This window comes from Phycodurus eques, chromosome 7, assembly GCF_024500275.1.
Source record: "Phycodurus eques isolate BA_2022a chromosome 7, UOR_Pequ_1.1, whole genome shotgun sequence".
Taxonomy (NCBI): Eukaryota; Metazoa; Chordata; class Actinopteri; order Syngnathiformes; family Syngnathidae; genus Phycodurus; species Phycodurus eques.
In genome coordinates, this window is record NC_084531.1 from 12,365,435 (window position 1) to 12,388,523 (window position 23,089).

The window sequence follows — 23,089 nt, forward strand, 5'->3', positions numbered from 1 at the left end:
TTTTGAACTTTGCGTCCATAACATTCCGGATGGTTCTTTTCCTCTTTGGACCGGAGAACACGACGTCCACAATTTCCAAAAACAATTTGAAATGTGGACTCGTCTGACCAAAGACCACAGACCACTTTTCCACTTTGCATCAGTCAATCTTCGATGAGCTCGGGCCCAGAGAAGCCGGCGGCGTTTTTGGATGTTGTTGATAAATGGCTTTTGCTTTGCATAGTAGAGTTTCAAGTTGCACTTACGACTGTAGCGCCGAACTGTATTTACTGACATTGGTTTTCTTTAGTGTTCCTGAGCCCATGTGGTGATATCCTTTATACATTAACGTCGGTTTTTGATGCAGTGCCGCCTGAGGGATCGAAGGTCACGGGCATTCAATGTTGATTTTCGGCCTTGCCACTTACATGCAGTGATTTCTCCAGATTCTCTGAACATTTTGATGATATTATGGACCGTAGATGATGAAATCCCTAAATTCCTTGCAATTGTTCGTTGTCCTTAAACATTGTCCTTAAACTGTTCGACTATTTTCTCACGCACTTGTTCACAAAGAGGTGAACCTCGCCCCATCTTTGCTTGTGAATGACTGAGCAATTCAGGGAAGCTTCTTTTATACCCAATCATGGCACCCACCTGTTTCCAATTAGCCTGTTCACCTGTGGGATGTTCCAAACAGGTGTTTGATGAGCATTCCTCAACTTTCTCAGTCTTTTTTGCCACCTGTCCCAGCTTTTTTGGAACGTGTTGCAGCCATAAAATTCTAAGTTAATGATTATTTGCTAAAAACAAAGTTTATCAGTTTAAACATTAAATATATTGTCTTTGTAGTGTATTCAATTAAATATAGGTTGAACATGATTTTCAAATCATTGTATTCTGTTTTTATTTATTTTTAACTCAACGTCCCAACTGCATTGGAATTGGGGTTGTATATAAAATAGGGCTGCATGATATTGGAAAGATTGACCTGCGATATACTGTATATTGCGATGTGAAATAATACAGGATCAGTGTTGGGAAAGTTTATTTTCTACACAAACTAGTTTAAAGTTCAATTAATCGTTTAAAAAATGAACTAGTTCAGTTCATCGATCATAATTCAACATTTTGTAGTCCACCGGTCCAAAAACGAACAAGTTCATAGTTCTTGTATTTATTTAGTTTTTACTTCGATATGTCCATCAGGCTATTACCCTCAAAATAGTGGCATTTAATTTCCCCATTGTTGCCACCCATTCAGTTAACACTAGTAGCCAGCTGCAGCTTTCATCCTACAATCTCAAACGCTTTCAGAAAAATGCATTACTTGAGTGGTACTTTTTTAATTTTTTTAGAAATGGGGAATTAAAACAAAAACAGGACTGTAGTCCTTAATGTGCACGGTATGACAGGAACAATGGTGAAAGGACATTGATAACTTTGCATTCTTTGCAGCTCTAGCTGACTATATTAACAAAATAATGAATCTATTCATACATTACATAAAATAAATTACATAATTACAGTGTGATCGTACAGTGTTTTAACAAAATCATTCTGATACAAATAATAATGGTCCTAGTAACCAATTTTTACAATTATGTCCTGTATTGCAATAGATCACATTCACTCCCATTCCTATTTACGCAGTGTCACCGAACTCACCTCGCGCACTCACGCAGCTGCCGCGTGCCTGTCTGTTTCAGTCTGAAGAGCAAAATAGGAAATGCAGCAGGTGTACAATCTTTTCATCTTTTGAGCATGTCTAAATAGGTCCCTCTGCTGGTCACTTTTTAATATCACAGTTGAGTCACTGTATACTACAGTACAGCAACATCGCAGCAGACCCTGCGATATTGCGCACACATACATCGCGATGACAATGCTTAAACAAAATATCGTGCACCCCTTATACAATGTGTTAATTTTTTTTGTTTTGGGCCCCAGTTCCACAGTAATCTTCAACTGGAGGTTGTTGTGTATTGTGGATTCAACTTTTTTCTACTATAGCTACTGCAGGTGTAGTCCCCACATGCTACAGTCTACCGCAGCATGCTCGTCCAGCTTTCATTATTTCCTTTCCACAGACAAACAAAACAAATACTGTACATATTTTACAGGAGTGAAGAATAAACAGCTTGACCCAAACACAGTGAACCTCTTTTTGGAGAACTACTTGTTATCTAGGCTATCTGCCGAACCACGCAGAAGTAACGGTACTGAAAACGCATAGTATTGTTTCATTACCGTGCAACCCTAACTCAGAGATCTACACAAACAATCCCCAAACATGGACATGTAGGTTGATGGCGTCCATAATATAACAGCCTTTTTCTCATTTTGTCTAATTTCAAGCTGGTGATTAGCCACTGGGAGCATTCATGTGCTGTTTGTCCAACAACAGAAAGACTCATAGAAACAAGGTCAAAGCCATGCCAACTTGGAGACTGGCACCCTGTCGGAAAATGTAGTCTGTCCTTCTATTGTGCAGATGGACCAGTCAGCACCCAAAGACGGTCTGCCAGCACACAGAGTGGGCCACAGACAGGGAGAGTGCAAGAAGTACATCGAGAACTACCACCCTGAAAAAAAGGAACACTCCTCGGGTCAAAGCTTTTCCTGTGAATTATATTCGATGCCGCTGTTTTACGGTCAATTATTTTCAACCGTGAGACAGTGGCATGGGCGTCATTAGCTAAGTGATGGCTGGGTGACAGGCGGTGGCGCTGCGATCGATAGAGGCCGGCTCAACCATCCGCAGCCAGAGTGGTGCTTACTCATCAGACCAGGGCTTGCATAAGCCTTCGCTCGGACCACAGATTTGGACCACGTAAGATAAACGATGTGGAGGTGCCAAGGCTTTGCAGCCCGAGATATCAAATAGCTATGTGCAACCACCTTATCTTCCACCTTAAAGAGGATATGATGGCCACTGTCACACCACTGCTCTGAGGACAGAAACAATCTTAAGGCCTCTTTATACTCCCGCGGTCGCGCGGCCGACAACGCCCGCATTGCATCACATGACCGACGAATTGCCCCGCGCAGCACCTCTGCGTAGTTTGCTGCGCAAGCGACAAAAATAGTTGATGCACGTCGAACGCCACAGAGATCATCTCTCGTGATTGGTCCGTTTTAGTCATGTGATGACGTAATCAGCATGCCCCTTGGTTCTACATACCATCTACGCCGCCGCCTTCTCGATCGATTTTGCAGCATAATTAAACGTATCATCTGGTCATCTAGGTCCATTGTCCGAGCCAATACCAGCCGTAGCAACACCCCCGACTTGGAGGTGAACTGCAGTAGATTTTCAAAACTGCGCGCGTGGGTTGCGCTCAAGTGTAAAGGCAAACTACATGCGGGACAGCTGCAGTGACGTCAGCACGGTCGCCATCCGCCCGAGTATAAAGAACCCTTAACAGTCATGCTTGGGGTGGGGGGTCGGATTAGCTGGGTCAATTTAGACCAGTTTCCAGAAAACAGTACAGCTCGGTAAATATCTGTGCAATTTTCTTTTTGGTGTTTCCATTGTTAAAAGTTGTTTAAATATTTATTTCCAATGTTATTTTTGATTGGATGGAAGCGTCTGTTGGGTTGGTAGAGTCGCCAAAACCCAATTTCTTTCATCAACCTCAGATACTGAAAAAACAACACCAACAATAGTCCAATGTTAAAATGCACCAAACTGAACTTTACCGCTTGGTGGAAATGAGGCTGTTGTGTCTGTGAAGTCACCAACCCTTAAGTAATTTGGATCAACCACAAATACTACAAAAATAACAGTAGTGTTGCAACTTTAAAATGCCTGAATCAAATCAAAGTTCAGAAAAGCAATTAAATGACAGTGACCAAAATAAGAGACAGCAGCAGCACGTGTTTGCAAGGGACACGCCAAAGGCCAACGCTGTGGTCAGAACCCCCTGAAGTGGCATCTGAGACAAATACTGTGTGACAAGGTGGCGCCCTTCCTGTGTTCTTAACCGCAGCTGACATTTACACTGCATCGTGTCCTCAAAACGGCCAAATTAAAAGAGCTGATGACCACGTGAGAAACAAAACTTGTGGGAGTTGGTATCTGCAGCTTATTTTCTCGTTTCTTGTAAGATGTTTGCCAGTCTGTGACTTAAGTGGCCAGCTTTAATTACTGTACCTTGAGATAGTTAAGTGACACGTCCAATGACGGAGGAAACAAAAACTTGGGACAAATTTGAACTGTATTTATCAAGATTGCTGGAGAGTTTCACACAACTTCAATCAGGATTTTTAAAATGTTTTGGCTGACATTCTGCTTGGCATAATTGAACCGCACAAGTATGTGGCTAATGCCTTAAAACTACATGATGTGGTAAGGGACATGGGAAAATGGACAAAACAGTATTTTCAGTCCAAAGCAGATGCCCCAGGAACAGTGATTCAATTGTTTTTTTGAACGGATTTACTCTGAGTCATCAAAACAAAGAAAAACACAGGTCGCTTGGATTGAGAGTGCTGCTGAATGTAAGTGGGCAGCGGGGATCTATGCAAAATATTATTGCATCTATAGACATAGAGTATCGGCACAGAGACTTCTTGTAAAAATGCTCCGATACTATGACGCCAATTCAACTTCACCAGCCTGACAAATTATTTTGCCCACCCTGAGTGTGTGGTGTGAATTTTGGCAAACACTGAACAGTTCTTCAACAAGTCCATGTGTGCTTGCTATGTAAAACACACAGTGTCGTCTTACAAACGTCCCCAAGCTTAAAGCTAAGATATAATATGAAACGCCATAGATGTGCTAATAAATTAGCATCAATGTCACAGTAAAAACATTTACGTTACAAATACACCTCTAAAGCACAAACAGCGCAGCAACATACCAGTACACAGAAATATGATATAACAATACTCATATACACTCACTAATGGTCATATATTCTTTCTCCTCTTCAAATAATTAGTTTTTACTATTACTGCAGCATAGCCACGACAGTCTATATTATCTAATCTTATTATCTCCATGAGTGCACCACACTGGCCTCTGGAGGCCAAAGCATGTTTTCTGGATTGCCCCGCCTCCAAAAAGTTTGAAAATATTGAAAAAGAAAATTGGCAAAATAATTTGAAATAATTTGGGGGGGGGGGGAATCCGCAAATAGATGAATCAGCGGGTGCTGAACCGCAAATGTGTGGGGGCCTACTGTATTATACTCAACATAAGAGCTTTATAATAACTGCGACCACCCGTCAAAACTACAAGTCAGGTTACCAAGAAAGTCAAGAACTCCTGCACAGAGTAAAATGACAAAGGCCACTTAAATAATAAAACATACAGATGTACTTTTTAAAAAAGCACGTGACTGGAAACTGCATTTAAAAGAAATGCTACAAGATTTAAATAAATTTAAAAAATTTAGTCTTCATGCGCATTCTTCTTCGTTGGTTTTCACCGCTTCTTCTTCGGGTGGGCGGACTGTTGGCGTTGGGGCTGGGGGCTGGAGGCTAGAGTTTTTGGGTTTGGGCGGTTCCGGTCAGTTCTCGATTCTCAATGCCCAACCCAATTCACGACGGGCACTTGGGCTCGCTCCTGCGTTGCGCTCTGTGGGTGGCTGGGGCCCCCATGCTCTTTGGGGGTTGTGGCAGCGGTGGGGCTCGCTGGGTGTGTGTGTGTGTGTGTGTGTGTGTGGCGGGGGTGGGGGGCTTCGGTCCAGTGCCCGTGCTCCTCCCCTTGGGACTGGTCGGGGCGCTTCGGTCAGGCTCGGTCAGCTACTAGATGCTTCGATTAGTCTTTCGCCCCTATACCCAGGTCGGACGACCGATTTGCACGTCAGGACCGCTGCGGGCCTCCACCAGAGTTTCCTCTGGCTTCGCCCTGCCCAGGCATAGTTCACCATCTTTCGGGTCCTATCGTGCGCGCTCGGGCTCCACCTCCCCGACGCGGCGGGCGAGACGGGCCGGTGGTGCGCCCGGGACGTTGGGGGGGATTTTTTAGTTTCTTTCCTTCCCCGGCGCCGGGATCCCGGCGTGGCCGGCCCTCACTTTCATTGCGCCTCGGGGTGTCGTCTGCAGACCCCCCGACTCGCGCGCGTTAGACTCCTTAGTCCGTGTTTCAAGACTGGTCGGGTGGGCTGCCGACATCGCCGCAGACCCCTGACTCCCCGGTCGTGGGCCGGTCCCCGCCCCGATCGACAGCCGCGCCGGGGGCGGGGGGCCCCGTTCCTCGGGTTGATGGAGGAAGGGCGCAGCGAGCACTATGGTTCCACGGCCCCGGGGGGAAGCGGCGAGGTCCGGGCGGGGGAGCGCTGTAGAGCGAGCGGGCCGCAGGAGGAGCTGAGGCGGCGAGGGGGGGCGGGGGGATGGCGTCGGCGAGAGGTGCGAGACAAGGGTGGGTGTGGGAGGGGGAGAGAGAGAGAGAGGAGCTCGGGGAGGGCAGACACGGGGGACCGCGCCCGACAACCCCGGAACTCCCTTGGTCCTGGTTGGTCGGTGGCGTCCCTCTGGTTGGGTCCCCTGCTGAACGGGCTCGCTGACTCGCCCCCTTGTGGCTTCCTCGATGTGCCGGCTAAGCAACTCCGTACACCAGTTGACTAACATGCATGAGATATGGCGTTCATTCACTAATAAGTTCGATAGAAGCACTATACACTTTAATTACTTGTGCTGGAAACCCTTTTAACAACACAGGTTATACTAGCATATCAACTCACAGGTTCTTACAGGTGTTTAGACACTAAAAAAAGAATCCCACCGCACCACTCGACAGTCGCACTGCCTTGCTCATTTTCCCACAGCCTGTCCTGCCCTTTTCATTTCTCTCTTATCTGTTTCTCTTGGTTAGTTATAGCATGTCCTCACCGGGTGTGTGTGTCCCCAATCTACAAATAACTGTTGTAATGTTACTTGTGTTCAAATATCTAGATTGTCTCACGATTGTTCTGCTGTGGTTTTCACCCCTAGTCCACTCTGTCCCTCTGTTTGTCCCTTAAAACCCTTTTCTGTCGGGCTGCATATTCAATAAACATCAGAACAATTAAAAATTTAAAAATAAACAGAGGGAGCATTTCAAACTCCCCTGTTGCACAGCAAAACTGTTCCAGTACAAAGGCATACAGATCCACCATTCTGCAAGACCAGGCAGCTGAACAGGACAGGTTTAAAATAAATAAATAAATAAATAAAAATAACATCATCTTTAAAAACAAGTGCACAATATGTCAAGATTTTACGTATGTCTGGCGAGCATACTCGGATTAAACAATGACTCACTCAAAAGCAATCAGATTATTATACACATAATGTCCAATGTTAATAGGTCACGGTTTCTCCGTGACCTATTAAAGTAAACTCCGATTGAAATCACAAATACATTTAATTATACAACTACTGACCTCTACGACTGAAATACAATGATATATATTTGTAAATTATTCCTATAAGTTAAAAAACTATTTTGTTTAGACCATAATTTGATACACTGTCGCCACCATGTTTAACGTGCGCAAAAAGTTAAGCTAGCCACTTGCGATCAACTTTTATAGTTAGTGAAAAAAAAAAAAAAAAAAAAAAAGAGTTAATTCCGCTTTGGGATGAAATTTCCAATAGGGACGGAATGCAAAAAAGGAGGTAAGCATTCATAGCTTTCCCAAAAAGTTGAGGAAACGGTGGGAGGATGTGGCCGGAAGAGTTGAGCTGCCGAAAGATCTGCGGTTGTTCGAAGCCTTTGATCGCCCCCAGCTCAAGAGAAAGCTCACCGGTGTGTCTGGGTATAAACGACGGCTTAATTCCAATGCAGTGCCGACTACCTTTCCTCACAAGGAGCCTAAACGGCCGCGTGTGACAAGCGAAAGCCAACCAAAAAGACGTGAAAGACAGAAGGTGCTTGCCGCTTACCATGATCAGCTCACTTTAGCAGCAGCAGCTATTGTAAACAAACCATCGCCACCGGACACCGACTTAGCAGTGAAAAATAGTAAAATAGGTATGCGTGTAACTTGACTTTGAGTTATCACTGAATACATTTATAACATCGGGCAACACGAACAAGTACCATGAGCAGCGGCAGAAATGAAACGGTGCTCTTTACAAAAGATACTCTCTTTCTCAGTAGGCATTGGCAAGCAGTAGCTACAAATACACCACTGAAAAAGACCAACTCAAGTTTCTTCACGCCTGTCATCTTCATCCTCATTTCTTGTGACTTCCTCAGTCTCCTCATTTTCCTGATCACAAACTGAAATGGCTGAACAGCGTTCATAGCTGCCAGGGGCTGCTACTGTGGCTACTGCTAAAAACTCCGGGTGTCGGGCAAATCCCCATTTGACGTCACTAACCACAATACACTGCGACGAAAAAACAATGGCGGCCTATGTTGAAATTACGATTTGTAAAAATATATAAATCTAGAAATTATTACCGAAAGTTGTATCTTATTTTTATGTTACTCAAGTCGGAAGAGATCATATATACCAAACATGTAATTGCAATCGGAGTTCACTTTAAAGCAGCGAAAGTCCAACCTAGTGAACTCCAGGCAGTGGCCTAATTTCACTGGCAACGACTCAATCATAACATCTTATCGACTGACATACTGAGTCATGGAATTCAGCTGTGGCCAATAGCCAAGCAGCAGAGTTACTTATGGCCATCATTGATTGGTTGATCCCACAGAGCAAAGCTGAAAGGGCACATACCAGGAACACAGCCTTGAAGCAGAAACGAACAGCAGTTTGTTCGCTCTCACTCTGTTTTCCTACAACTTACTAGCCAACTGGTGTACAGTCAGAGTCCATGTCGATCCATACAATCCTACAATCCATACAAACCCTTCTGGGTGAGTTACAACGTATTTAACTACAAGGTATCTATTGGCACCTTTCCAGGGCCCCCCCAAAAAAATCATTGTGTTCCCAAACTGTAAAAGTATAAAGGGTACAAAAGCAGTCGAAATCACCCATGTGACAAGCCATTCTACTCCTGAAAGGTACATTGATTCAACAAGCTTTGCCCTCATGTCCCCTATTTACAACTTCCAGTCTATCACTCTTGCGACTCTTGTCAAAAGCCACATTTCCACCAAACACTACAGTTAAGTTCTCTCCACCAAGGTACAGTGTGGTTTGTATCAGGTAAATGCTAATCGGGTTTGTGTTTCCACCGCAGGGTGTGTGTAGGTAAAATGGCAGAAAAACGTCTGGGACTCGGGAATGCATGGACGATTTTAATTTTAATTTTATGTTTACTGAGGCGGCACGGTGGACGACTGGTTAGAGCGTCAGCCTCATAGTTCTGAGTTCAATTCCCGGCCCCGCCCTTGTGGAGTTTGCATGTTCTCCCCGTGCCTGCGTGGGTTTTCTCTGGGCACTCCGGTTTCCTCCCACATCCCAAAAACATGCACTAATTGGAGACTCTAAATTGCCCGTAGGTGTGAATGTGAGTGCGGATGGTTGTTTGTTTGTATGTGCCCTGCGATTGGCTGGCAACCAGTTCAGGGTGTACCCCGCCTCCTGCCCGATGATAGCTGGTATAGGCTCCAGCGCTCCCGCGACCCTTGTGAGGACAATCAGATAATGGAAGGATGGATGTTTACTGAAGCACCATAGAGGCAATATAACTCTTAAATACTGGAAAAAGTTGGTTTGGTCAAATTAAAATATTCATACTCTATCGCTCCATCTGACTTAAGTGGCCAGCTTTAATTACTGTACCTTGAGATAGTTAAGTGACACGTCCAATGACGGAGGAAACAAAAACTTGGGACAAATTTGAACTGTATTTACCAAGATTGCTGGAGAGTTTCACACAACTTCAATCAGGATTTTCAAAATGTTTTGGCTGACATTCTGCTTGGCATAATTGAACCGCACAAGTATGTGGCTAATGCCTTAAAACTACATGATGTGGTAAGGGACATGGGAAAATGGACAAAACAGTATTTTCAGTCCAAAGCAGATGCCCCAGGAACAGTGATTCAATTGTTTTTTTGAACGGATTTACTCTGAGTCATCAAAACAAAGAAAAACACAGGTCGCTTGGATTGAGAGTGCTGCTGAATGTAAGTGGGCAGCGGGGATCTATGCAAAATATTATTGCATCTATAGACATAGAGTATCGGCACAGAGACTTCTTGTAAAAATGCTCCGATACTATGACGCCAATTCAACTTCACCAGCCTGACAAATTATTTTGCCCACCCTGAGTGTGTGGTGTGAATTTTGGCAAACACTGAACAGTTCTTCAACAAGTCCATGTGTGCTTGCTATGTAAAACACACAGTGTCGTCTTACAAACGTCCCCAAGCTTAAAGCTAAGATATAATATGAAACGCCATAGATGTGCTAATAAATTAGCATCAATGTCACAGTAAAAACATTTACGTTACAAATATACCTCTAAAGCACAAACAGCGCAGCAACATACCAGTACACAGAAATATGATATAACAATACTCATATACACTCACTAATGGTCATATATTCTTTCTCCTCTTCAAATAATTAGTTTTTACTATTACTGCAGCATAGCCACGACAGTCTATATTATCTAATCTTATTATCTGCATGAGTGCACCACACTGGCCTCTGGAGGCCAAAGCATGTTTTCTGGATTGCCCCGCCTCCAAAACGTTTGAAAATATTGAAAAAGAAAATTGGCAAAATAATTTGAAATAATTTGGGGGGGGGGGGAATCCGCAAATAGATGAATCAGCGGGTGCTGAACCGCAAATTTGTGGGGGCCTACTGTATTATACTCAACATAAGAGCTTTATAATAACTGCGACCACCCGTCAAAACTACAAGTCAGGTTACCAAGAAAGTCAAGAACTCCTGCACAGAGTAAAATGACAAAGGCCACTTAAATAATAAAACATACAGATGTACTCTTCATCACCAAAATGTCCACAAATGCGTGGACAACGGCGCGCACACTGGACGACCGGGTAGCACCTCTGCCTCACAGATCTGAGGACCCGGTTTCAAATCCGCCCTTGCCTGTGCGGAGTTTGCATGTTCTACCCGTGGGGGTTTTCTCCGGTTATTCCGGTTTCCTTCCCCAAAACATACATGGTAGGTTAATTTAAGACTCTAAATTAGGGCTGCAATGAATACTTGAATGTTTCGAGTACTTCGAATACAGAAAAAGCTCAAGGAATTTTCTCTGCCTTGGGGAACGGTTATTTAACATATTCACCATGAGCTCTCCTAGTTTGATGCCGTATCTGTAATTATGTGTGCAAGCCTTTAAGAGGGGTGGGGGTCAGTACTGTGATGTAAGCGTAAGGAAAAGTCAGTCTGGGAAGACGCTGTTGGCATGCATTGTGGCTGACACCAGCTCGTACGTTTGTGATGTTCTTGTGTTGCCACAACTTTAACAAAGCAACTGAAAGTGTACTGGAGACTCCCTTCCTCACTGACCATTTCTGATGGCATTACAATACTATTGGAAAACACAGTAGCTGTTAATGCAGGAAAGAGTTAATTGTCAAGCTGAGCCACATCTCACAGTGTTTAACAAGCATCCTGAATACGTTATGTCACGTTATAGTCACGCACACTGTAGTTGTGCATTATGGTAAGTCTTTACATCGTATCTGCAAGTGGCTATATTTTGAGTCAAAGTACTATCGGTGAAAACAACAACCACAGAAAGATTGCTAGTGGCAAAGTTTGTGAAAAAAATGTGTTAAGATAATAGGTGTCTTCATTTTCATCTTCATTTTAATTTTGTTAATCTGGTCTAAGATAATAAACGCAGAGCCACGAACCGACTGTATTATTATGTCACATCCTAAAATGCTCGCTGTTGAAGGAAAGTTGGACAACATGCTCTTATGGCTTTTTTAATTAATGCCTTATGTTTTTTATACTCACAAGAAATCCTAAGAATACTAAGAAGAAAAAATGCTAAGCTGCTCACTGAAAATATTTCGAGACAAGAAAATAGTTTGCTGATCAACATGAATATAAGAATATAAGGTTGCTTATTTGAAAAAGAAAAACAATTGGTTGTTTTTAGTAGGATACTCGAATACTAAAAATATTCTATAGCTGCTGCCCTACTCTAAATTACCCATAAGTGTGAATGTGAGTGTGAATGGTTGTTTGTCTACATCTGGCCTGCAATTGGCTGGCAACCAGTTCAGGGTGTCCTCCGCCTCTTGCCCAAAGATAGCTGGGACAGGCCCACGACCCAAGTGAGGATAAGCGGTACGGACAATGGATGGATGGATGCGTGAACAACTGTGTGGTAACGACCATAGTAATCAAAGAAGTTATTTGCAATGCTATGGAACACAAGATGAGAAGGGCATGTTTGTTGAAAAGAAATATGTGCAGGACTCAACTAATTACAATGAATACAATTAGCATAATGGCAAGCTGAATTTGTAATCAGTTTTTCTTTCTTTCTATGCCTGTCCGTCAAAATGTCTTTACGTGAAAACAATTCATGGAACAAAGATCTTGTACTCTGCTCAAAAAATATCAATGATATCAATTAATCGACTTCGACTCATCTGTCACTAGATTGTAGTCAAGTATAAAAAAAACTGTTAGTCATTCCACCCCTGAAATTGCATCACTATTCAACAACTTTGTCTTACATCTTGGTCCTATATCTCCAAGGCTACCATGAAAACGGTGTCACCGTGAGGTCTTTTTTATAAGACCAATTTAATCGTATTCACTTCTTTGGAGCCACCCATTACACCATTAATCATATCTAAAAGCCTTACTTACTACAAGCAATCCCCCTTAATAAGCCATTTAAATTGGAAAACAATACCGTTACAAGGTGGGCTATGTAAAGGGAAAAAGCAGTTTGCAGTTCTTCAGTGAGCAATTTATTATAAAGCCAATGAGAGTTGGCGATATTGAATAGTCATCTTCTCCTCTGAGGTATATGCGAGGCACAAGTGGAACTGCTGACTTGAGGTCAGTCCCTTGGACATAATTCAGCAATTCTTCAAAAGTACCGCTAAAGCAGAATAGGGGGAAAACTACAAAGGTCTTTATATCAAAACTATAATATGCAAATAGTCTGAAACACTGGCGAGAGAAGAGAACCTCATTTCAACCTAGGGAGGAACACTTTCTGATGGAATTTCAAATGCAATCGTCCCAGAATGCACCTCTTTCTGGCTAATAATCGGTCTCCAGAACAAAGCCACCATTGAGCGAAAACTGACTGTAATCTGGACCACCAAACTGCAAAGCTGCCTGCTATAATTAGCTCCTTTCTCCATCAAATACAGGCTTACATTGATTTACAAGCAAGCTTCTGCTGTGAAAGAAGATCGAGAGGGTGAGAGATTTAAGGAAAAGACAATTTTTGATTAGCAGCGAAGCAATCCAATCCTTGGCATGTCAAGTCACATGGTATTGACAGCTAGGCTCATGGGGGTAAATTTGCAAATGAGCAGGTGACAGGCTGGGAATAAAAACAGGGGTTGGCATGGAAATAGATTATCTGTTTTCAAATGGGGTGGTGCTCAAATTTAAAACAACCTTGTTCACATTTCAAATAACCTCCTCTCAGTAGAGCTAACTGATTTAAAAGGGCTCCACACGACCATTTCTCATTCTGTAGAAAACATCAAGGAGAGCACACCCCTCCACTTTTCCTCTTATGAAGCTTGCCAAACTCTGAGCTGTCAAGATAATGAGGGGCTTAATCTCACTTCCAGTGTCCTAATCAGAGTATGCAACCACATGTCTGGCCCACAGCCTGACAAGCAAAGCCAGCCTCTTGCTAATCCCAGCAATGGGATCCACTCCCAGGACTGGATCTACACAACCCGGTGACAGACGGTACAAGGGCCGCGAGCACGTCGCTTGGAGGTGTGACCACCGTGCTGCAATGAGCCCAATCAGCAAGGACCAGAAGTGCTGACATTTTCTTGTTCTGTAAATTGACTGTCTGTTGTACTAGAGCGGCTCCAACTACCGGAGACAAATTCCTTGTGTGTTTTGGACATACTTGGCAAATAAAGATGATTCTGATTCACGCAGATTTTCTTCTTATTTACACCACTCAAGTACTGTTTCACTTCATTCTTCACTATTAACAACTTCAAAGGCTCATCCCAAATGCATCCTCCAGGAAAATATTAAGCACAACATTTTTCTGTTTTTATTGGCCATTTCTGAATTTGAAGTTAGTTCATTCTATGTTGTGACATAATCCCTAACATCACTTAATACATTTAACAGTAACAGCCGTAAACTAATTAGATAATCGTAGCAGTCCTTCCTAATTAATACAAGATGTACTAGCGGATCAACTCTTGTCACCGATGTTACGTCTGCTTCGCAGGTCCGCTGGGACCACAACCATGGCCACGTCCCGCAGCATCTCAACGCGAAAATACAAAAGACCATTGCAACAAATACGACAAGGGCTGATCTGATGAGCAAAATAGAGGTAGCAATAGAGGATGTCTGCTCCAGAGGTGGGTCGAGTAGCCAAACAAAAGTAACAGTAAGAGTACTGTTACTTGACAATAATATGACTCAAGTAAAGGTAAACTGTAGTCCTTGAATTGAAATTACTTGAGGAAGAGTAAAAAGTACACAGTAAAATAATTACTCAAGTACTGATTAAATAGGGAGTAACTTCAGATTTTTTTAACCACAGCATGAACATCAAGAAAAACAATTCAAAATAAAATGTGAATATGCAAATTCTGATGTTGCTGTGTGCGTGCCCGCGTGCGTGCGCTCAGTCAAAACTAATACAAACAAAAAAATCATCTGCAATTTACTGCACGGTGTTTTCTCAAGTTATAAGTGAGCTGAAATTGTCAAGTTTGGGCAGACATGGTCAGAAAAATACTACATTACAGTGTTCCCTCGCCACTTCGCGCTTCACAGCTTCAGTGCTTCGCATGTTTTTCCAAAATATATATTTAAAAAAAACTACATTCATCAAAAAATACAAATAAAAAAAACAGCCATATCAGCAGCCATATTGCGGAAAGACGCATTTTTTTATGTTGATGCACGAGAGAGTCTTCCTTGCATGCCAAACAAAGAGATGATTTGACTCAGAGGCTTTGTACATGCCTGTACTGTACTGTACATGCCACGGGCACTCATACAAGGCGCGTGATTGGTTCCCGGCACGACATCGACCAATGAGAGCACGAGTGGATTTATCCCGTGAGCTGATTGGCTGCGCATCATCGCAGCCTCACCCAGCATCTTCCCATGTTGTGCCTCGCCAGTCTTCTCCCCGCTGTTGACTGTCTCGCATACTGTATCTTAGTGTTGTGTTCGTTATAACTTTTTTTGTTTAAGCGATAACTTTTTTTGATTAGTTAGGCCATTACAATGCCACCTAAGCGCTGTGCCCCTGCGAAAGCTTCCTCCGGGGAGCCCAAGAGGAAGAAGCAGATGATGACCATCAGCGAAAAAGTGAAACTTTTAGATATGATCAAAGAGGGCAGAAGTTATGCATCTGTGGCACGCCATTATGGCGTGAATGAATCTACAGTGTGGCACGTCAAGAAAGAGGAAGCAAACATCCCCAAAACTGCTTCAATAAGGAAGCGAAACGTGTGGTAACTCCGCGTAATAAGAGACGGCGTTATGTCCTTGTACAGGGGAATTTTGAAGCAAAAGAAAAAACATAGACAACTAGCCATCACCACTACTCCATCAGCCCCTCCAGCAGAAGAGTCTCCGAGTGAACCTAAAGCCTCTACGAGTCAAGTGATAGCCTCTCCTCTGCCACCAACGCGAGCCTCTTCGCCTCTCTCAGACGGCAATGGTGATGAATGTTAACTACTGTATAAGGTTTTATAATTAAAGATTTAAGTAAACGTGTACTGTTCTAATCTTTGTCTTAAATATGTAAAGTATAAATACTGGTTACCTTTTACCTATTACCTATTTTATCTACTTTGCGGTTTTTCACCTTTCGCGGAGGGTTCTGGCCCCCATTAACCGCGAAAAACGAGGGATCACTGTACATGAAAGCTGTTGTTTTTGTTTGTCTAAATGTAAACACGAGTAGCGCACCGTTGCCTTCATGGTAACGACGACCTTCCCAACATGGCCCCCACGTAGGCGCGACAATCAGCGGGGTTAGCTCTAGTGTTAATACCTATATATATATATAGGTATATATAAGCCCAATGGATGACTTTGTGTGAGGTCATGTGACTTTCTTGTGTCGTTTGATTGGTGAACTAGACTTAAGCGATTGGCACAAACAGAGCCCAATGCGGGAGTCAAAGTCTCCCGCACGAAATAGTTGATAAATAAGCAATAATTGATCAATAAAAGTAGCAAGCGACATTTAGATCATTGTAACGGAGTAAAAGTACCATTACTTCTTAACAACTGCACCGGAAGTGTTTTTTCTGGTCTCGTCAACTCCTGTGACTTTTCGAAAGCAGGTCCCGACCGCACAGGCGGAACCTCAGGCCAATGCGCTCGCATATATTAGTCCGCCGCGGAGTAATATTCACAATTACAACTGTGTGCGGATGGTGGATGTGTGGAATGGATCTAGCTGCCAGCGTTCGAGGAGTACGAAACAGCGTGACCTCAGCGACCCCCTCCTCCCCCAGGAAAAACTCATCAAATCTATACGATTCACGAAAATGGCCCATTTTAAGTTCAAAACGGCAAATTTCCCCGAAAGGTGACTGATTTGCATGTATGTTAAAATAAGAGTAATGTATTTAGAAACAAATCTCTCAATTCACCTTGCAGGGTCTTTCAGTATTATTTTTAGAGGGATGGGGAAACTCTTGCACGGAATGATCTTAACTCCTATTTCCAAGCCAGTGTAGCACTGAGCAGACCATCTAGTGCGGATGTGGTGCGACTTCCCAAAGCTGACAACATGTTGGCCTTCTTTCGACAGCAAACTAGTTGAAAATCAACAGCACCTCTGCAGGTTACAGCTTAGTTGTGCACTCCATTTTGCCTTGATTGGACTGGTATTTCACAAAATTTCCCGATTGATGACAGGAAACATGAATCCTATTTTTCATATTTTCTTGTAAAAGGATCTCTCACTGAAAGTTCTGAAATCCAGTTTTCATGCCAGTGTCATACTGACCAGAATAATGCTGCCCAAAGGAGTTGTGCCAAGGTCTGTGTGGATTTTGTTCTTATCCTGACAGCAAACTAGTTCAATCGACATTCTGCTGTGCCGCATCTGCTTCCAGGCGCGATCAATCAACAATCATTCCACACAAGTAATAGAATCCTTTCCAACCATATGTTCAATTTCTATCTCACTTGTCCTCATTAGGGCCAAAGGTGAGCTGGAGCCAGCTGAATTTGATTGATCACCCAAAAACAGTACTGAACAATCAGTTGATCAACTAATTGATTGTTATGACCATCATTAATTCGAGACATTTAATTAACTGCTTCATGATTAATTGACAGTAAGTTCCACACCATCAAGAGAATTGTTAATGATTAATTAAACAATTATCAATTACTACGCCATCCCTGCACTATACATCTTCTAGATGCTGCTCTTCTTCGAATATATAAAAAGTAAGGCTGTCAAAGTTAAACCATTAACTCATGATTAATCGTAAAAATTATTGCATTAATCATGTATTAAGTCAGACTAATCACACAATTTAGTTTGACCATTTACGCTCCTTTACCTTAACCGCGGATGGATATCTGAAATGCTGTGCAGGTTGCTAAAAGGTCAGTGATCAGGTCGGCGCTTATGACAGTGAAAAGATGAGTGAGGAGACTCCGACTGGTGTGCTTGACGGCAAATCTTGCTTCAAAAGTCACCCTGAGTTTCGAAAAAAAACAAAGGTAATTTGCATATTGTGCAGCGCTGAACTCTTTTCATCAAAGCAGTTTAAAACAAGTTTAAAATACCAACTCAAAGCAAAATGTGATACTATGTGTGGTGTACTTGACACCTGTGATTAATTATGATTAATCAAAATTCAAGAGTGATTAATCTGATTTTAAAAAATGAATCAATTGACAGCCCTAGTAAAAAGAAAACTCCTTTGTAAATGTTTGGATATAGAGTGGGGTGCTCTTGTGGTGGGGTGGATGACTGCACCTGGCGATTAATTGCAACATCTGAGGCCATTATGTGATGAAATATAGTATGTAAAATATGCATATGCTTTACTGAATCATCATTAAATTGAGAACGAACTTGCTTTAAGATCATTCCAGCATTAAATTACATTTTCTTACACTTTGTCTGAAGTGTTATCGGGACATGTGAAACAATATGGATACTAAACACACAGAATAGACTCTTCCAACCACTCTTCCACTGGTTATCATAACCATTAGGCATGTTGATGATCGACTTAACAAGGAAACCAAACCAGCATCCTCATTTGCTATTAAAGTTCCTGCTTCATTCTTCGACACGGCAATGACACAAAAGTGTAAACCCGCACCTGCCGCTTGTCTCTCACTTTAAGTCCCTCATCAATCTTAAACCAGTGCGGCAGTAAGAGAGACGTTTCCTAGAATGAAGTGGCCAGATGCCCTGCGGGGTCGCACTGGGGGAGAAAGGGAGTGGCTCGTGGGGGCGACGACCACTTTGCAGTAAGCGTCATAAACGGGTTTATTAGCTCTGGCACGGAAATAGATTCAACGGTATGTCTCCCAGTTGGCCTCGGAACGCCTCGGGATCCCCCCGGAAGAGCTGGATGAAGTGGCTGGGGAGAGGGAAGTCTGGCCGTCTCTGCTAAAGCTACCGCCCCCGCGACCTGACCTTGGATAAACGGAAGAAAATGGATGGATGGATGGATGGATGGATTGGGCGATGTTAATTGTTAACATGAGATAACCCTTATAAATCTACCGCGACATTATCATAACATGAGAAGCGCCAGAAAGCTCCGCATGTGATATGAAATGTATCCGGAAAAGATGACAAATTGTATTGAATATAATAGTTGGAATATTCAGGTTACCCACATACTCAGTTCTTGATGTTTGGTGCCCAAAATGTCAACTTGAGAACTTGGCAAAACCTTACTTAAATGTACTCTATGCTTCATTTTTGACCAGTTGAACAATATGTATGAGCAAATTAAATGTCGTTTCCTCCTGCGGCGGTGATTGTTTCTTAAACGCAACACACATTGGGCAGTTTTTCTGCAGGCCAGACACGACCAATGCATTCCAGGTGTTGCGCTCCAATCGATTGTTTGAATGTTTGGTTGGACGGCGTCCATGCTTATTGAGCTCCTTCCGCTCCTCTGTAAACTTCCCATGAATCGGTTATAAATGAACACACAAGCATCAATCCAATACGGAGAAATATGATTATTACTAGGAAGGGGTTGGGGTCACACAAGCCCTTTGGGGGCGGCATGGGGTTTGACTCCGTTATATTCGCGAGCTGCAGTGAAACAAGTGGTACAACTGTGGATATACACACATTATTTAGCAGAGCAAACTCCAGATATGGAACATTTAAAAGGAAGTAGTCGACGTACCATAACATTCCTTCCTCTCCGGATTCCGTCCACTCCTTTACGTCCTTGCAGTCTTGAAAGAGACACACAAAAAACACTCCCCGCCAACACTCTCATCGATTAATAGCCGCTTTTAGGGGGCGAAAAGAGCTCAAGTGTCCATTTCTTGTCACTTTGTACCCTCACGTCTGAAGTTTTTACATTCGCATTTCTGCGTGCGTGCGTGCGTATACCAGAGGGCTAACCAACAAATGCTAGTTAAGGGGGAAAAGCAACCAAAATGTCGCACAAAGTCGTCTTCAACACGCCTGTGAACGAGGAATGAAGGAAAAAAAATGGAGGGTCTGCTTGTTAAAAAAGCGTCCTTTCGGAGTCTTTTTCTCTCTTGCTTCGCCACCACGTTGTTTGGAGCAATTATTTCCTTTGTTGTGTCCAAAATAAAAGATTCGCCAGGAGAGTAGAAAAGGGGCGATCTGTCTTCAATGATACGAACGGAGCTTGAAAAAAAAAAAGGTTGGATTCCCGTCCTTTTCGCTGGCGTTGTAGAGCTGCTGGCAAGCTAGAAAAAAAGAAAAAGAAAAAAACGTGTGACGATGTGTGGGTATGTCTTATTTTTTTGTCAGCTTCCCAATAATGGCGGCGGCCCTTCTCCCGACTCCAGGCTGCATCTCCCCTCCTCTTTCGCGGCCAACACAGAGACACAGTCTCGCCCAGTGGTTCACCCACACCATTACAACACACACACACACACACACGCACACACACACACGCACACGCACACGCACACTCTCTCGTTCACTAACCAGCACTATTGAAAGTATTGTATCGTAGCCCTTCCTCTACCTTTAGAATTCAACACTGTTTTGAAATATTTTATGACAATAAATTTATGAAAATAATAATGTAACACAATGTCCTTAAAAATTGAAAACAATGACAATTATTATATATAATAAAAAACGACTACTACTACTACTACTAATAATAATAATAATGCTATACAGTGAGCTTGAAAATATTAGGTATCATTTAAATGAATCAAATGATTACTGCTATTGGTTAGTATTGAGTAAATATGTTGCAATTGTTATAGGTACTATAGTTATTGTTCAGAGTGAATATTTTACATAAATAAATACATAATCAATAACTCAATGTACTTAAATAAAATAATTTTAATTTATTTATGCCCTGCGATTGATGCAGCACAGTTGTACTTCACATACTTATTCATTGTAACATACTGTGCCATTTATACCTCTCTGACATTGTGAATCAAAAAAAGAGAATTACTTTTTCTGTACAGCCTACCCTGCTCAGGGGTCACGCAAGAAGATGGGATCGTTCCCAAATGACTTTCAGCAAAAGATGTAGTACACCCTGAACAGATCACCTGTCAATCACAGGACTGACACTAATAAATTTGAGTCTTCGGTGTATTTAACGTGCGCTTCACGTTTTTGGGCAGTGGGAGTAAGCCAATGTCGGAGCACCAAGAGTTTACTACATACCCGTGTTTGTTTTCCACGACAGTAGATGAAATATACACAGCTTGGCCATGTTCAAAGTGCACTAACCTTTGTTTGAATAAACACAAAAACTCATGTCCTATCACATCGGACACCGTGTCACTTTCAAGTAATACTTGCACGACCCCAGGCACACAAAGCAAGATTAACAGGGGTCGAAGTTTCAGCAAAAATAATCTGCCTCTGTTTGGGTTCCATTTTGTTTTTCTTTTCTGCCTTGGTTTTTGGCCTAAACAGTTCAGTCATATTACTTTAATTACAAAAACTATTAAAATAAAGATGCTCTAGATACCTAAGATAGCTTTTCTCGCTATTATTTTTGTTATTTTTCCATTTCACCCCATCCCTTTTTCTGGATTTGCAGCTGAAATAGTTCTTGGTATCAAGGGCCAGCACATTCCTCCACTCAAACATTGTGCAATCCCTGACAGTCCCACTTCCACTTCCTCCACCCTTGCTATGCAATGAATGCTAAGTCAGGAACGCTGTCCAAACTTCCTGGCCGATGCAGTAGTGAACTGGCTGGCCATCCGGATCCATCAAGTGATTCCGAGGCCATGATTCTGCATTATAGCCACACCTCATTTGAAGTAAACGGAGAGAGTGGATACGTCATGAAATGTTAAATCTAACCAAGTGAATAATCAGCTAACCAAATTATGGAAGATTTGTTCCGTTGTTATTCAGGCGGGCTGCCTAGTAGTTAGCGCGTCTGCCTCACAGTCAATAGGTTCTGGGTTCAAATCTCGGTTCGTGGCCCTCCTGTATGGAGTTTGCATGTGCTAATTGCTAATTGAAGACTCCAAATTGTCCATAGGTGCAAATGGGATTGTTCAGCGACCAGTCCAGGGTGTACACCACCTCTTGCCCAAAATCAGCTGTGATAGGCTCCAGTTCACCCATGACACTATAATGAGGACAATTACGAAAGAAAATGGATGGATGTTATCCAGGTTAAAATGTTAACTGACTTAAAATAAGTAGTATCTTTACCACTTACAGATATACTGTATATATATATATATATATATATATGCTATTGGTGCATTTTCTCTCCCCATGAGGACTATTCATATTTTTTATATTATATTATATATTTGTTTTTTATTATTATTGTGTGTCCACAATATTGCAGTCCATCCAGTCTGTGGTAGTTTTTCCCTCTAAAGAAAATAAATAGTTCCCATGAATCCACATTCTGGATGTGACGTCACTCTTTTGGAAGGAACAAAGCGACATGAGTGTAAACTTGCGGTCTGCCCTTGCCTTTCTGTGTATGTAAATTTGAGGATTTAAAGGTTTTTCACTGGTTTTTAACCTAAGTTTGTGATGTTGATTTTAATTTCTATTCATTTTTAGTCAAATTTCTTAATTATAATTTTAAATTGGTGTTTTTACCTTTGTTTGTATCGGTATTATATCTGTCATAACCTTGGTATTTTATCTATTTACATGTATTGCTATTTGCTGTGTTTTTATTTTCTTTACGTTATGATGTATTAAACACTGTGGTCAACTGTGTTGTTCTTAAAGTGTGCTATTAATAAAAGTGGATTTGATTGATTGCTATGTTTTGCTCTTAAATTTCCACCTTGTTAGGCTAAATTATGATGAAAGTAAACTACATTTAAAAAGAAAATCACAAACTTGTTTGATATGAGGTAGTTTCTAGCTAAAAGTTGCTGATTTACAGAACAGTGGCTAATTTGAATAAAACTGGGGGGATCACCTTGTTAGGTTTACCTAACAGGGTTGGATTAATTATTAATTACTAATACTAAGTTCTAATACAAATTTTGGGGAACGCTCTACCATACAAGTTCCTGAAAGTTTAACATGCCATCTGCCTGATATGAGCTAAACTGCTCGTCTGAATAATGTTCATACTTATTATATCTTTTTTGTTATTGTTCAAATTTCGTTATTTTGCAGTTCACCCCCCACCCCGAAATGCAGCCCGCAACGTTTAACGTACCCACACAAATGAGTAATACCACGTTTGTCAAAGCTGTGTGAAGGCTCAACGATGTGTCGAGTATCATGTGATCTCGGCAAATTAAACCCTTACTGATGAATGCTGGTTCCTGTGGTTTTAAATCATACACAAGTAGCTTCAAACGCGCTCATAAAAACTACTTCTCCCGACATGCAAGGCGGT

The 23,089-nt window shown here is 42.2% G+C and overlaps 1 protein-coding gene across 2 annotated transcripts in view; it reads right to left on the reverse strand.

Moving 5' to 3' along the window:
• arhgap35a (Rho GTPase activating protein 35a) overlaps window positions 1-20,092 on the reverse strand; it is a 120,688-nt gene extending 100,596 nt beyond the window's left edge. For both annotated transcript variants that reach the window (XR_009768892.1, XM_061681474.1), the window contains exon 1: window positions 19,424-20,092. The gene's annotated coding sequence lies outside the window, so the exon portion shown is untranslated. The remainder of the gene's footprint in view (window positions 1-19,423) is intronic.
• Window positions 20,093-23,089: the final 2,997 nt, after the last annotated feature.